The 17455-nt window shown below is 41.0% G+C and overlaps 1 protein-coding gene and 1 long non-coding RNA gene across 2 annotated transcripts in view; both read right to left on the bottom strand.

Moving 5' to 3' along the window:
• LOC122689589 (zinc finger protein 708-like) overlaps nt 1-17455 on the bottom strand; it is an 85886-nt gene that overhangs the window by 12386 nt on the left and 56045 nt on the right. The window lies entirely within an intron of this gene.
• LOC122690347 overlaps nt 9856-17455 on the bottom strand; it is a 40153-nt gene continuing 32553 nt past the window's right edge. Inside the window, exons 3-4 of the long non-coding RNA XR_006340037.1 lie at nt 13887-14094; nt 9856-10283 (exon numbers count right to left, since the gene is read on the bottom strand). This is a non-coding gene — a long non-coding RNA (uncharacterized LOC122690347). The remainder of the gene's footprint in view (nt 10284-13886; nt 14095-17455) is intronic.

Raw genomic sequence — 17455 nt, 5'->3', positions numbered from 1 at the left:
TGAGCACCAAAGAATTGATGCTTTCTAATTGTGGTGCTGGAGAAGACTTCTGAGAGTCCCTTGGACTGCAAGGACAGCAAACCAGTCAATCCTAAAGGAAATCATCCCTGAATATTCATTGGTGAGGCTGAAGCTCCAACACTTTGGCCATCTGACAATGAGCCAACTCACTGGAAAACAGTCTGATGCTAGTGTTGAGTAAAAAGATGCTCAACTTGAGATTTGCAAGTTAAGTTTTATTTGGGGCAAAATGCTTCCATTGTTTCCCCATCTATTTGCCATGAAGTGATGGGACTGATTGCCATGACTTTAGGTTTCTGAATGTTGAGTTTTAAGCCAACTTTTTCACTCTTCTCTTACAGTTTCATCAAGAGGCTCTATAGTTCTTTTTCGCTTTCTTCTTGCTGAAGCTGAAACTCCAATACTTCGGCCACCTGATGCAAACAAATGATTCCTTGGAAAAGATCCTGATGCTGGGCAAGATTGAAGGCAGGATGAGATGGTTGGATGGCATCACCAAGTCGATGGATATGAGCTTGAACTGGGGCAAAATAAGGACTGCTGCCTGGGAGGCAGAATTTCAGATAGCTCTGAGGGACTGCTCCAAAGTGGCAGTGGGGGAAGTTCAATGTATAAGGTTTTGGTGAAGGGGGAGTTCAATGCCATTAAGCACTCATTTTACAAAAAGGTTTCTTGCTAATCTTGAGGATCTGATATAACCATGAAAGGATTCAGTGCTTCTCTAGTCATGTGATGCAAGGATTGAGATAATAAAATATGTTCCTCAGTCCAGTTCAGACGCTCAGTCATGTTCGACTCTTTGTGACCCCATGAATCGCAGCACGCCAGGCCTACCTGTCCATCAGAAACTCCTGGAGTTTACTCAAACTCATGCCCATTGAGTCGGTGACGCCATCCAGCCATCTCATCCTCTGTCATCCCTTTCTCCTCCTGCCCCCAACCCCTCCCAGCATCAGGGCCTTTCCCAGTGAGTCAACTCTTTGCATGAGGTGGCCAAAATATTGGAGTTTCAGCTTCAGCATCAGTCCTTCCAATGAACACCCAGGACTGATCTCCTTCAGGATGGACTGGTTGGATCTCCGTGCAGTCCAAGGGACTCTCAAGAGTCTTCTCCAACACCACAGTTCAAAAGCATCAATTTTTGGGCGCTCAGCTTTCTTCACAGTCCAACTCTCGCATCCATACATGACCACTGGAAAAACCATAGCCTTGACCAGACGGACCTTTGGTGGCAAAGTAATGTCTCTCCTTTTTAATATGCTATCTAGGTTGGTAATAAATTTTCTTCCAAGGAGTAAGCATCTTTTAATTTCATGGCTGCACTCACCATCGGCAGTGATTTTGTAGCCCCTCAAAAATAAAGTCTGACACTGGGGAGAAGCAAGCACAGTGATGGGTCTTTTTGGAGGAGGGGATGAAGTGGGGAGCTTAGAGAGAAGGGGCTAACCTGGCCAGGGCCCAGTGATAATGAAATTAACACTTTTGATAAACCTGACACATAAAGTGGCACATCTGGCTTTTTTCCTGTTTTTTTTTGTTGTTGTTGTTTTCAAGTGATTTATGGACTTTCCTAGTGGTCCAGTGGCTAAAACTCTGGGCTCCCAGTGCAGGGGGTCCAGGTTCGATCCCTACTCAGGGAACTAGATCCTGTATGCCACAGCTAAAAAATCTCACATGCCGCAAATAACACCTGGCACAATCAAATAAATGCATAAATAAGCAGACATTTAAAAAATAAAAAATGAAAGTGACTTATTTCACCAACCATTGTAGGATGAAAAAAAGCTGTCTTGACAAATGGTAGGAGGCAATTTTGTCTGTGGAGCAGTAACAGGAACAAGAATGAGATCAATTGTATTACGGGCTTCCACTTGGAGGACTTTTTTCTCCAGAGGAAGCATTGACAGAAACAATAGTAATAAACAAACTGAAACTGTCCTTAAGACCAAGAGAATGAGGAGAACTACTTGGAAAATAATCAAAAGGATATGATCATTAGAACACCTTCATTTCAGATTCTCTCTTCCAGGTGAACCTTAGAGTCAAAATTTCCCACAAACTTGAAACTGTTTACTTCAGATTGGGACTTGAACCCACAAGGCTGGGACTCAAACCCAGCCAAAACCCACAGTACCTGGGTTCAGGACCTAATGAAGCTCAGGTTTCTGATGTCTCATCACAGAAAGATTTCAGCGAGAGACAAAGTGACAGGTAGGAAGTGGATTTATTCAGATTCAGAGAGAGGCACACTCCACAGACAGAGTGTGGGCCATCAAAGAGGGTGAGTGTGCCCCAAAATATGGCGTGGTTAGTTTTTATAAGCTGGGTAATTTCATATGCTAATGAGTGGGATTGGCGTGCTGCAGTCCATGGGAAAAAATTTAAAAAAAAAACAAAGTCTGACACTGTTTCCACTGTTTCCCCATCTATTTCCCATGAAGTGAAGGGACCAGATGCCATGATCTTAGTTTTCTGAATGTTGAGCTTTAAGCCAACTTTTTCAATTTCATCAAGAGGCTTTATAGTTCCTCTTCACTTGCTGCCATGAGGGTGGTGTCATTTGCATATCTGAGGTTATTGATATTTCTCCTGGCAATCTTGAATCCAGCTTGTGCTTCCTCCTGCCCAGCATTTCTCATGATGTACTCTGCATATACGTTAAATAAGCAAGGTGACAATATACAGCCTTGACGTACTCTTTTTCCTATTTGGAAGTAGTCTGTTCTTCCATGTCCAGCCCTAACTGTTGCTTCCTGACCTGCATATAGGTTTCTCCAGAGGCAGGTCAGGTGGTCTGGTATTCCCATCTCTTTCAAATTTATCCACAGTTTATTGTGATCCACACAGTCAAAGGATTTGGCATAGTCATTAATGCAGAAATAGATGTTTTTCTGGAACTCTCTTGCTTTTTCAATCATCCAGCGGGTGTTGGCAATTTGATCTCTGGTTCCTCTGCCTTTTCTAAAAGAAGATTGAACATCTGGAAGTTCACTGTTCATGTATTGCTGAAGCCTGGCTTGGAGAATTTTGAGCATTACTTTGCTACCGTGTGAGGTGAGTGCAGTTGTGCGGTACTTTGAGCCTTCTTTGGCATTGCCTTTCTTTGGAATTGGAATGAAAACTGACCTTTTCCAGTCCTGTGGCCACTGCTGAGTGTTCCAAATTTGCTGGCATATTGAGTGCAACACTTTCACGGCATCATCTTTCAGGATTTGAAATAGCTCAACTAGATTGCCATCAGTTCCACTAGCTTTGTTTGTAGTGATCCTTTCTAAGGCCCACTTGACTTCACATTCCAGGATATCTGGCTCTAGGTGAGTGATCACACCATCGTGATTATCTGGGTCATGAAGATCTTTTTTGTACAGTTCTCCTGTGTATTCTTGCCACCTCTTCTTCATATCTTCTGCTTTTGTTAGGTCCACACCATTTCTGTCCTTTATCGAGCCCATCTTTGCATGAAATGTTCCCTTGGTATCTCTCATTTTCTTGAAGAGATCTCTAGTCTTTCCCATTCTGTTGTCTTCCTATTTCTATTTCTTCCTATTTCTTTACATTGATGGCTGAGGAAGGCTTTCTTATCTCTCCTTGCTCTTCTTTGGAACACTGCATTCAAATGCTTATATCTTTTCTTTTCTCCTTTGCTTTTCACTTCTCTTCTTTTCACAGCTATTTGTAAGACCTCCTCAGACAGCCATTTTGCTTTTTTGCATTTCTTTTCCATGGGGATGGTCTTGATCCCTGTCTCCTGTACAGTGTCCCGAACCTCCATCCATAGTTCATCAGGCACTCTGTCTATCAGATTTAGTCCCTTAAATCTCTTTCTCACTTCCACTGTATAATCATAAGGGATTTGATTTAGATCATACCTTAATGGTCTAGCGGTTTTCACTACTTTCTTCAATTTAAGTCTGAATTGGGCAATAAGGTGTTCATGGTCTGAGCTACAGTCAGCTCCTGGTCTTATTTTTGCTGACTGTATAGAGTTTCTCCATCATTGGCTGCAAGGAATATAATCAATCTGATTTCGGTGTTGACCATCTGATGATGTCCACGTGTAGAATCTTCCCTTGTGTTGTTGGAAGAGGGTGTTTGCTATAACCACTGCATTCTCTGGGAAAAACTCTATTAGCCTTTGCCCTGTTTCATTCCCTACCACAAGTCCAAACTTGCCTGTTACTCCAGGTGTTTCTTGACTTCCTACTTTTGCATTCCAGTCCCCTATAATGAAAAGGACATCTTTCTTGGGTGTTAGTTCTAAAAGTTCTTGCAGGTCTTCATAGAACCGTACAACTTCATCTACTTCAGCATTACTGTTTGGGGCACAGACTTGGATTACTGTGATATTGAATGGTTTGCCTTGGAAATGAACAGAGGTCATTCTGTCATTTTTGAGATTGCATCCAAGTACTGCATTTCAGACTCTTGTTGACCATGTTGGGTATTCCATTTCTTCTAAGGGATTCCTGCCCACACTAGTAGATATAATGGTGATCTGATATGAATTCACCCATTACAGTCCATTTTAGTTGGCTGATTCCTAGAAAATCAACGTTCACTCTTGCCATCTCCTGTTTGACCTCTACCAATTTGCCTTGATTCATGGACCTAACATTCCAGGTTCCTATGCAATATTGCTCTTGACAGCATCGAACCTCGCTTCTATCACCAGTCCCATCCACAACTGGGTGTTGTTTGTGCTTTGGCTCCATCCCTTCAGTCTTTCTGGAGTTATTTCTCCTCTGATCTCCAGTAGCATATTGGGCACCTACCGACCTGGGGAGTTCCTCTTTCAGTATCCTATCATTTTGCCTTTTCATACTGTTCCCCTGTTTAGTATCCTACTATCACTTAACTAGGAAGTGTTAGCATTACAGAGGACAGGATCTCCTAATTATCTTTTTATTTCTGAAACTATTCTGAAAAATCTGGACCACTGAGTCGATTCTATTTACAAGAGCATTTTCTCAGTCCTGTTTTAAAGAGCTGAATTGCATCCAGACGTAAATTCCTCAGGGCATTTCTCCGACTTCTCTGAAGATCCCAACATCGAACTACATCCCAGTGGGAATCTCAGATACCAGTGACTCCCGATGCTGATCTCTCACAAAGGGAGTATTTTCACCAGCAGAAAGTCACTAATTCATGCTGAGAATTCATCCTGCTCCATAGAAAGCTGGGATGTAGGAAACGGAGAAAAGGCTCTCGGACACAAGGGAGAAGTAGTCTAAAGAGCTGGTCTTCGCTATTATAAGAAGAAAAGGAAAAAGTAACTTGATAGCAAAGACCCAAGGCAGAAAAATTGAAGTAGAGAAGTAAAGGTTTGCAGATTCTCACCTCATGCATTTCCTGAGGAAAAGCAGACACAGCCCCAGGCCTGGGACAGGATATTTACCTGAGAAGCTGCCATTTCGTCTTCTTCCTCCTGCTCTGCATCTTGTCTGGGGACATTATGCAGCAAACTCACACCTGCGTATTGAGAAGATACCTTCAAAGGCATCAACACAGCTCTTTAACATGCAACTAATGCACCTACAGACAGAGGACGTTGAAAACCTGAAAAGACCGACCTCTCCTGACCTCTGTCTCAGGAGAGATTCAGGAACAATCATTTCTGACCTGGAGACCAGCCTGTGAACTAATTTCTTGATTGTTTTCTCCTCAGAGAGAGCTCCTAACCCTCTGCTCACACAGAGGGTGTGACTTGACTGACTTCCCTGGTCCAAATCCAGCTAGACCAACCTCTCCTCAGACTGAAGCCTGGCCTCATCTCTCTCAAATGGATCAGGAGCCACGTCCTTAAGCCGGGCCTCCCTTTAGAATCCCCTGGAGCACATCTTATGAACCACACTGATGCTCCACAGGACCCAAAAAGAACTCTGTGGGGAGGGCACTGGTGAAGTTACTGCTTAACACTGGTCACTTGAACTTGATGGGAAACCAGATGGAAACCACTTGGTTAAAGATTCTTTCTGAACCATTTCCGTGAATACAAAGCCCTCCAGGTCAGGGTCCCACTCTGAAAGATTATGAATATGCAGGTCTGAGGTGGGGCCATGAAAAGAGTCTTTCCAGTGGGAACTTCTAGACACACAGAAGGCCAGCCTGACTCCCTGGGTAGGGGCTCTTTCTTGGATGGGTGCAGTCCTCCAGGGCCTGGTGCCCTAGGAGGAGGGGAGGTGGGAGGTGAGTGCTTGGTGGGAATTACCTGGTGACCTTGTTTTTGTGAAGGCTCTGGTCTCAGAATTCTGCAAAGATACCTCAAGTCCTTACCTCTTTTCACTCCCTCCCAAGTCTGGGGCCACATGTTTTCACAAAATGATTTGCATTGTGATCACCTATCTGCAGGTAGGGGGCCTGCATCTTTTAGACCAGGAGTCTGAAGATGATTCCATCACAGCTTTCTTTGAACATAGACCAGGAGCAGCAGAGGACAATGGGTTAAACTTGTTGAGATGAAGAAACTTAGACTTTGCAAATGGTGCCCTAAATGCATGTTTAGACAATCAAAAGAATGATCTGAATTATAAAATGAGTGATACTGAAGAAAATGAACACATGATTGTGTAGTTGTTGTTCTATTTAGTGTGTGTATCTTTCTAGGTTTTTTTGGAATCATCTTGCTGCAGTTTGTTCTCTGCTCCAATTTCGGACTTATATAATATTTTCTCATATCTTAAAGGTAATGATAAGAAAATTAGAAGAAGCATATTCATTTTATTATATTATATGACTTAACTGAATATTTTGAATATTCAGTACAATACATTCAGTGTGCATGCACCGGGACCAATGACTTTTCTTTTTATTTTAGACATTTTTTTTTTTTTTTAATGCATCGTTTCATTTCACAGCACCACTGAGAATAAGGTGCAGAGTTTTCCCTTATAGCTCATGCTCCGCCACATGGAGAGCATCTCTACTTATCTTTCCCTCCCAGAGGAGGCATTCACCACCACCACTGAATGTACTAGCATTTAAGGGGGCCTCTGAAGTGGAACCCGGGGTTCAGCAAAACCGTTGATCACGAGAAAGGTGGTCATCTACTGCAGGTGTTCAGAGGACTGGCTGGTGTGAGTTTAACACCTGCAGGCTGCCTGCTCCACACACAGAGGCTGAGGCAGCAACAGCAAGGAGCAGTCCAGGTAAGCTCTCAACAGGACTCTGCATGATCCTTCTTATTAGAACTCTCACAATGACCAAGTAGTTACAAAATGGGAGCGGTGGTACAACAGGGATATGGTGGAAAATATATGAAAGTGTTAAAGGTTTAAAGCCAGTAAGGAACCAATTTCTACAGATACCAGCTCTCTGTGCTACCAGATAGTTTGTTATAATCTCTTCTCTATAACTTTAAGTAAGGTGGGAGAGGTTAATGTTGGGGGTGGGTTAACATTTCATTGATCACAATCAACCAAAACCCTAAACACCATTCATTTTGATTAACTGTGTGTGCTTAGTCGCTCACTTGTGTCCGAGTCGTGGCGACCCCATGGACTGTAGCCTGCCAGGCTCCTCTGTCCATGGGGATTCTCCAGGCAAAAATACTGGAGGAGGTTGTCATTTCCTTCTTCAGGGGATCTTCCCAACCCCGGAATCAAACCCAGGTTTTGCACACTGTGGGTTGATTCTTTCGTGTCTGAACCACCATGGAAGCCCATGCATGTATTAATTTCATGCATATTTGACATTTTACAATTTCACAATTTCACACATTATAACCTTTTACAATCCACTGTGTGATCCGTAATTAAAATACAGAATACAAGCATAGAGAAAAACATTTATCTGATATAATAATATGTAAATTGTGATTTATATGGTTTACAAAACAGAGGATAGCAAACATTTAGGAAACATGGCCATACACTAATTAGAGGCCTTTTCTAGGAAGGGTTTCCCATAGATTTCTCTTTTATCACAGAAGATATATTTCAACATTGTCAACTAATATTCATGACTTGTGTTGATGTTATGATGATACAACAATATTTTAGTGAACTGTCATTGTGCTATCTTCACAAATTAAGTGATATAACTATTGAAAATTTAGAACCAACCTCTGTTGCACTTTACATGCAAAGAGTCCATGACCACTTACATCATGGTGACCTCTAGGGATATTTGACATCAAAGACGAACACCTGCATTTAGATGTTCATTGTACATGTTACATTCTGGTTCCATTTTGTAATGGAGAATAGATAGAAATGGTTGCAACACAATATAGAAGGGCTTCTCTTATCTCTAAAGTACAAACCATAAAAATAATCTACATTTGCATACACACTAAAAATGAAGCACAGTATGGATTTCACAGTTGAATTACATTCATTCTCAAATAATCTCAAATCATGTCATTATAAACAGGATACATTGCTAATAATTGTAAATTTCTAACCATCAACCCTTCATCTTGTGACCCCTATGAACATATTCACTTTCTATCTGTTGTAATTATGCATTACTCTCCATAGTAATTCTCCTTCAGAGGAAGTTCAGAAAACAGGATTGATGAAATCCTCACTACCTTTCAGTCTCTGATATGTATTTAGATTTGTGTTTTGATGAAATACATGTGCACATATTGGTTACGTTATTTCCATATGTTTCTTGTATAAACTCTCATGCTTTCTGATGTATGTTTAGGGCAAACCTCTTCCATCACTTGTTTCATTACTAGGGCTTCTCTCCAGTGTGTGCTCTCAGGTGTTGAGTGAGATAGTAATTCTCCTTCAGAGGAAGTTCAGAAAACAGGATTGATGAAATCCTCACTACCTTTCAGTCTCTGATATGTATTTAGATTTGTGTTTTGATGAAATACATGTGCACATACTGGTTACGTTATTTCCATATGTTTCTTGTATAAACTCTCATGCTTTCTGATGTATGTTTAGGGCAAACCTCTTCCATCACTTGTTTCATTACTAGGGCTTCTCTCCAGTGTGTGCTCTCAGGTGTTGAGTGAGATCACTGCTCTGACTAAAGGCTTTGCCACATTGCTTACATTTGTAAGGTTTCTCTCCAGTATGAATTTGCTGATGTTTAAAAAATTTTGAGCTCTGGGTAAGGCTTCGCCACATTCTTTGCATTTGCATGGTTTCTCCCCAGTATGAATTCTCTGATGTTGGGAAAGACCTGAGCTATTGGTAAAGGCTTTGCCACATTTGGTACATTTCTAAGGTTTCTCCCAAGTATGAGTTCGCTGATGTTCAGTAAGATTTGAGCAACGGATAAAGGCTTTGCCACATTCTGTACATTTGTAAGGTGTATCTCCAGTATGAATTCACTGATGTTGAGTAAACTTGATATCTGGTGAAAGGTTTTGCTGCAATCCTTACAGTTTTAAGTTTTCTCTCCAGTGTGAATTTGCTGATGTTAAGTAAGATTTGAGTTCTGATCAAAGGCTTTGCCACACTTTGTACATTTAAAAGGTTTCTCCCCAGTATGACTTTGCTGATGTCGATTAAGATTTGAGCAATAGATAAACAATTTGCCACATTCCTTACATTTATAAGTTTAAAGATTTCTGGCCAGTATGCATTCACTGATGGTGACTAAGATGTGAACTCTTACTAAAGGATTTGCCAACTATTGTACATTTGAAGGGTTTCCCATCTGTATGAATTATCCAATCTCTACTTAGATTGGATGAGTGAGTAAAGACTTTTATACATTTCTTACACTTGTTTTCTTTTTGTGGATTCTGAATAGTCTGCTGTTGAATAAGTTCTGAAGACTGATTAGAAACTTTACCATATTCACCACAAATCTAAGTCTTCTCTCCAATAGGAGTATCTTTATAGAAAGACCTGATATTCGACAAATGGAACATCATAGTTACTCAGAAATGCGCACAGTTTTATTAGGACTCTCAAGAAATGAAACAGCAACCAGATTCATGCAGGTTGTCACAAGCCAAGAAGAGCATTTTAGTTCTCACTGTGAAAGAGAAAGGTTAGGGTTAGGGACAAGATTTCATCATGGGTTAACAGGAAGAAGGCAGCAGATGATAGCCATCTATGGCAGAAACAAAAATAAATCCAGACTTCTCCAAAATCGTTTCCAATGAAGCAGGTCTTCCGAAAACACAGGACAAAGAATGACTTCCTCGCTGATGCTTGGACCTCTCACCTGAGTCATTGGCTCCATCCATTGACACGTACCTGGGGACATGGCCATTGTCTCCATTCTCCTTATACTCCTGGGATCCTTCATTTAATCCAGAAAAGTGACTAGATGCACCTTAGCGACCACAAGACCTGTTCATCAGAGAATGGAATATTTGTTTTGCTAGAGATTCTTCACTTTCCAATCTAATATGTATCCAGGTGAGAAGAGAATGCATGGTAGAATGCTAAGACAGCCTAGAAAAAGATTTCCCCAAATACTTTATTGGAAGCACCTATACAACACTAACTAATACATAAAAATCAGATCCTGACATTCTGGTCACATACTACAAGGCAAAAGTAAGTAGTGGAAATTTGATTTGAAGAGGAGGGTGACACCATTTTATATCACAGAACTTATAGAATTAGCACTAACCTAGAAGTGGCAGATTACATCAAGGAAGAAAAATATTTAAATCATCATGAAGTCTTCTTTTTAAATTCACAGCTTCCCATTTTGCAATACAAAGCAGGGATCTGAAACGCTGTTAAAAGAAGCAGAAGATTCCAAGAGACATTCTAGAAATGCAGGAACCAAAACCCTGAGAGCAGATAAGAGATTCTGGAAGGAAGCTATCCTCAACCAAAGTGGCCAGGTTCCTATAGTTCTCTAACATCATCTCCCCGTACACTTCTCATTGACTGAGGTCCAGGCAACCCACTCCTCTTGAGTGAAATCTATGGTCATATCCTGGAACATCAGTTGTCCTGGAAATACAGAGTACAGATGACATGTGTCCATGAGAAGACTTTCTAATGTGCCCCAAGATGACAAAAGCAAGCTCACAGAACTGCTTTTGATAAAGGAGAGTGTTTGGGGTATACTTTTTACACAAAAATATTTTCTACCGAATTCCCAACCCAAGAAATGACAAGATTTGACCCAGAAACCATTTCAGAAACTATTCTGATCTGGAAGAGAAATGATAAAATAATCAGAACAACATTGGCTTTTTTTTTTTTTTTTTTTTTTTTTGGCCACACCACTTGGCTTGTGAGATCTTAGTTCCCGGACCAGGGAATGAACCTGGGACCCCGCAGTGAAAGTACCAAGTCCTAACCAGTAGGCCACCCAGGAATTCCCGGCATATTTATTTTTGAGTGTTGTATTTGTATGACACAGGATGAATTGTCTATCAGGGAAACAGGTCATATTTTTAAAAAGCACACTCTGATCCAAGAGTTCTTGAGTGGGACAAATGTGCTGTTTATTTTAACAAGCTTAGTTTTTTCTTAGTATTTTTAACAAGCTTCTTTAAACTAGTAATGTTGAAAATTCTGCTCCATGAATGACCGTTTTGAACCGTAATGAAGTATGATAAGTACTTATAATAAGTACTTGTAATAATAAGTAATGTATGCATTCATACTGACTTTTGAAGTTCAAGTGTTTTACAAATTTTACAGTTCTAATAAGATAGCATCCTCAGTAGCAACAATCATTTTAACTATGTACTATATACTATATATCTTTCTGATAGCTTTTATAGAGTCTTGGATGTGCAACAGAAACAATTTAAAATCAATAATGTTGTTGTTCCACCTTTCTGCAAATATATAGCAAACATTCCTTATACAGCTTAAATTTATTTCACTTCATGTACTCTAAACTTTACTAATAATACACAGACAAAAACACAGGGACAACTCTGAAGAAAGTTCACAGAAGTTTTTCTAACTGTGAGGAATATAAAAAACAAGAAAAAGAATTGATCCAATCATTTGAACATTTTTGTGTATACATATACTAAAAAGGAACTATTTATTCATTTCACTACAAGGAAACAATCTAAGGACATGGAAAATATGTAAGAACAATTTTTGAAGGTTGGAATAAATAAAAATATTCATGAAATAATGATGTCTTTTATATATACCCTAGGTTTCTGCCTGAACACACAGATGCACACATAAAGACACTTAAGGGAAAAGCAATCTTCCATAAGTAACAGATCTTTTGGAAGAAACATTTTTAATCTACCTTTTTTTAAAACTCATGTGTATTTTTACATTTATGGTAAAAAAAAAAAAATCTAAATTGTGCATCAATGCGTGCTAAGTCACATCAATCAGGTCCAACTCTTTTTCACCCCATGGACTGTAGCCATGCAGACTTCTCTGTCCATGGGATTTCCCAGGCAAGAATACTGGAGTGGGTTGCCATTTCCTTCTCCAGGGGACCTTCCCAACCCAGGAATCAAACCCAGGTCTCCTGCATCGGTAGGCGGATTCTTTACCACTGAGCCACCTGGGTTCACTAAAAACAATTTTTCCTCTTTAGTAACAGGAATTAAAAATACAATATTCGAAACAGTCTACATTTTATGAGCAAATATACCATGACACCGATTTAGAACACATTTCCAGACCTATGTGAAGAAACTGTAAATCTTTACTGAAGCACATATAGCCTGAAAATCACAAGCTTTACTTGGAAGATGTAGTGCTCTAAAGATTCCAGTGACTGCAAATTCAAAACAATCAAACTCAAAGCAAACATGGATATTTCAAATATAAGTCTCAGCTGTATCTAGGGGAGCCAACATAATTTTGAATTTAAAAAACAAAAACACCTGAATAAAGGGAACCTGCCAAATCACAGATGAAGCTATCACTGTGTAGACTAGTTGAAATTTCAAAAGAAATGAAGCAAAATACCTTCCAAGGTAGCCAAAGAAGCCCACATAAAGAGAGACTTAGACATTATTTTGAACAATAAAATAGACGTCTTAAACACAACATATTTGGTAATCATGCAACAGGTGAGGTATTCCAAGGTAACATCAAAAATAAGAGGGGGGGGGGAATCAAAGGGCAGAAAGGAAACATTAAGGTTTCAAGGTTGTGTAATAAAGAATTTAAGGACTTGCCTGATGCTCCAGTGGGTAGAAATCTGCCTGTCAGTGCAGGGGACACAGGTTCCATCCCTGGTCAGGGGAGATTCCACAAGCCTCGGAGCAACTAAGCTAGTGTGCCACAACTGCTGAAGCCTACATCCTCCAGAGCCTGCCAGGGATTAATACAACCACTGAACCCGTGCCTTAGAGCCAGAGCTCCACAACAAGATAGTAGCCCCTCCTAATCATAGCAGAGAAAGCCCAAGACCATCAGCAAAATCCCAGTATAGCCAAAACTAAATAAATACTAAAAGTTAAAAAGAATCTCGAAGGCTTTGGTCCCCAGGGTCTGGAAGTTTTTAAACTACTCTTGGAATTTAAGTTTTCTCACTTTTGTAAATTCCTTAGTGACTGCAGTGGCTTTATTACTCTCCGTAGGCCCTGATAATTTATGCTAACAAGATGACTTATGGTGGGCCCCTAGTTTAATAATGGGATGACTCAGGTTGTGAGGCTGGGCATTTCACAAAGACCAATGAAGTGACTAGAGGTTTGGGGCTTTGAGCCAGGTGGGCTGATTAGTCCAACCTCTAAGGAGGGCAGAATGCTGGAGATGTTATCAACCATGGCTACCTGGCTAAACCCCAATAAAAACTCGGGACTTAAAAGCTTGAGTGAGCTTCTTTGGCTTCCAATAGTGTTTTCTGTCACACTGATGTGCCAGGAGGGCAACGGGTCCCTTGCGATGATGACTATGGATAAGTCCAAACAAACCCATTCAGAAGTTAAGAAGTTTATCAAGTCCAAAGAAACAGCATTTCAGGAGAGACAAAAGAAACAAATATAGGCCTCTTACCTGGAACGAGTCATTTCTGACTCCTTGCTTTCCTCTTCCTCTGGGCTTCCTTCTAAGGTAAGATCAGTCTTGCGAAGTGACCCCAGAAAACAGGCCGTTCAATGCTTGGAAAAACACAGCGAGCTCCCTGTAACACAGCCCCACACAGAGGAAGGATCTCAGCAGGTACAAATCACAATCCTCTATGGCCACTGACACAGCAGGGATTCTGGAACACAGAATCAAACGAGGTGTTTTTAGTTTCATTCGTTTCTTCAGAACTCGCGGCCCCTTATGTGAAAACCACATAATCTACGCTGACCCTCCCCTTCACACTATAGGCGAGGCCCTGACCAACCTGCATACAGAATAGAGCCTCGTTCAACTCTTCATGGATCAGAGACGGAGGGGTTGAGCAATGCAGGACTTTAAGCAGCGGCGTCTACACGTTAGAAGATAGAACTGCCAGAGAAGGATATGGATCCTAGAACGATACTACCAGAAATGTGATGTGGGCCCCAGGGATCCCGCAGTTAAGATAAAGGACTTCAGAACTTCTCTCAGAGCGATGCTGGGACACACCGGGGGCGGGAAGGTGGGGACAGTAGTTTAAACCTCCACCAGTTCAGTTCAATCACTCAGTCGTGTCCCACACTTTGCGACCCATGGATTGCAGCACGTAAGGCTTCTCTGTCCATCACCAACTCCGGGAGCTAACTCAAACTCATGTCCATGCGGTTGGTGATACCATCCAACCATCTCCTTCTCGGTGGTTCCCTCCTCCTCCTGCCTTCAATCTTCCCCAGCATCAGGGTCTCTTCAAATGAGTCAGTTTTTTTTGCGTCAGGTGGCCAAAGTATTGAAGTTTCTGCTTCAGCATCAGTCCTTCCAATGAATATTAAGGACTGATTTCACCATTCACCATTGCAACAAAAAGAATAAAATACTTAGGAGTATATCTACCTAAAGAAACAAAAGACCTATACATAGAAAACTATAAAACACTGATGAAAGAAATCAAAGAGGACACAAACAGATGGAGAAACATACTGTGTTCATGGATTGGAAGAATCAATATTGTCAAAATGGCTATTTTACCCAAAGCAATCTATAGATTCAATGCAATCCCTATCAAGCTACCAACGGTATTTTTCACAGAACTAGACCAAAGAATTTCACAATTTGTATGGAAATACAAAAAACCTCAAATAGCCAAAGTAATCTTGAAAAAGAAGAATGGAACTGGAGGAATCAACCTGCCTGACTTCAGACTCTACTACAAAGCCACAGTCATCAAGACAGTGTGGTACTGGCACAAAGACAGAAATATAGATCAATGGAACAGAATAGAAAGCCCAGAGATAAATCCACGAACCTATGGACACCTTATCTTTGACAAAGGAGGCAAGGATATACAATGGAGAAAAGACAACCTCTTTAACAAGTGGTGCTGGGAAAACTGGTCAACCACTTGCAAAAGAATGAAACTAGAACACTTTCTAACACCATACACAAAAATAAACTCAAAATGGATTAAAGATCTAAATGTAAGACCAGAAACTATAAAACTCCTAGAGGAGAACATAGGCAAAACACTCTCCGACATAAATCACAGCAAGATCCTCTATGACCCACCTCCCAGAATATTGGAAATAAAAGCAAAACTAAACAAATGGGATCTAATGAAACTTAAAAGCTTTTGCACTACAAAAGAAACTATAAGTAAGGTGAAAAGACAGCCGTCAGATTGGGAGAAAATAATAGCAAATGAAGAAACAGACAAAGGATTAATCTCAAAAATATACAAGCAACTCCTGCAGCTCAATTCCAGAAAAATAAATGACCCAATCAAAAAATGGGCCAGAGAACTAAACAGACATTTCTCCAAAGAAGACATACAGATGGCTAACAAACACATGAAAAGGTGCTCAACATCACTCATTATTAGAGAAATGCAAATCAAAACCACAATGAGGTACCATTACACACCAGTCAGGATGGCTGCTATCCAAAAGTCTACAAGCAATAAATGCTGGAGAGGCTGTGGAGAAAAGGGAACCCTCTTACACTGTTGGTGGGAATGCAAACTAGTACAGCCACTATGGAAAACAGTGTGGAGATTCCTTAAAAAACTGGAAATAGAACTGCCATATGACCCAGCAATACCACTTCTGGGCATACACACTGAGGAAACCAGATCTGAAAGAGACACGTGCACCCCAATGTTCATCACAGCACTGTTTATAATAGCCAGGACATGGAAGCAACCTAGATGCCCATCAGCAGATGAATGGATAAGGAAGCTGTGGTACATATACACCATGGAATTTTACTCAGCCGTCAAAAAGAATTCATTTGAACCAGTCCTAATGAGATGGATGAAACTGGAGCCCCTTATACAGAGTGAAGTAAGCCAGAAAGATAAAGAACATTACAGCATACTAACACATATATATGGAATTTAGAAAGATGGTAACGATAACCCCATATGCAAAACAGAAAAAGAGACACAGAAGTACAGAACAGACTTTTGAACTCTGTGGGAGAAGGTGAGGGTGGGATGTTTCAAAAGAACAGCATGTATACTATCTATAGTGAAACAGATCACCAGCCCAGGTGGGATGCATGAGACAAGTGCTCCGGCCTGGTGCACTGGGAAGACCCAGAGGAATCGGGTGGAGAGGGAGATGGGAGGGGGGATTGGGATGGGGAATAAGTGTAAATCTATGGCTGATTCATGTCAATGTATGACAAAACCCACTGAAATGTTGTGAAGTAATTAGCCTCCAACTAATAAAAAAATTAAAAAAAAAAAAGGACTGATTTCCTTTAGGATTGACTGGCTGTATCTCCTTGTAGTCCAAGGGAAACTCAAGAGTCTTCTTTAATGTCCAAAGACACCCCGGAAACTCACATGTGGAGGACAACAGGCTGTGGGACTACGAAATCCGGGTTTTAAACAAGCAAACGGAGCAAACTCACTGGAACTCCTCCGTCGCTAGTCTACATTCACTTCTGGGTCTGCAGGCTACTGCGCCCGCGCAGGCGGAGGCAGTGGTACAGAGGGAGGTGATTGGGCTACGCCAGGGCCAATGAGACACGAAATAAGGGCAGTGCGTGGGACCAGGCCTGAAGCGCAATTGTGTAGGGGCGGGACCAGAGGGGGCGGAGCCTCATCTCCCCTCGCCCGGCCCCTGTCCATTTTGGGATCTGTTGATCCTTCTGTTGGGAGAAATATGCCTGAAATATATCAATAACCTCAGATATGCAGATGACACCACCCTTGTGGCAGGAAGTGAAGATGAACTAAACTTGATGAACTCTTGATGAAAGTGAAAGAGGAGAGTGAAAATGTTGGCTTAAAGCTCAACATTCAGAAAACTAAGATCATGGCATCTGGTGCCATCACTTCATGGGAAATAGATGAGGAGACAGTGGAAACAGTGTCAGAATTAAACTTTTTGGGCTCCAAAATCACTGCACATGGTGACTGCAGCTATGAAATGAAAAGACGCTTACTCCTTGGAAGGAAAGTTATGACCAACCTAGATAGCATGGTGAAAAGCAGAGATATCACTTTGCCAAACAAA

Source organism: Cervus elaphus, chromosome 4 (genome assembly GCF_910594005.1).
Source record: "Cervus elaphus chromosome 4, mCerEla1.1, whole genome shotgun sequence".
NCBI classification, from domain to species: Eukaryota; Metazoa; Chordata; class Mammalia; order Artiodactyla; family Cervidae; genus Cervus; species Cervus elaphus.
This window is presented reverse-complemented; position numbering and strand designations above follow the sequence as displayed.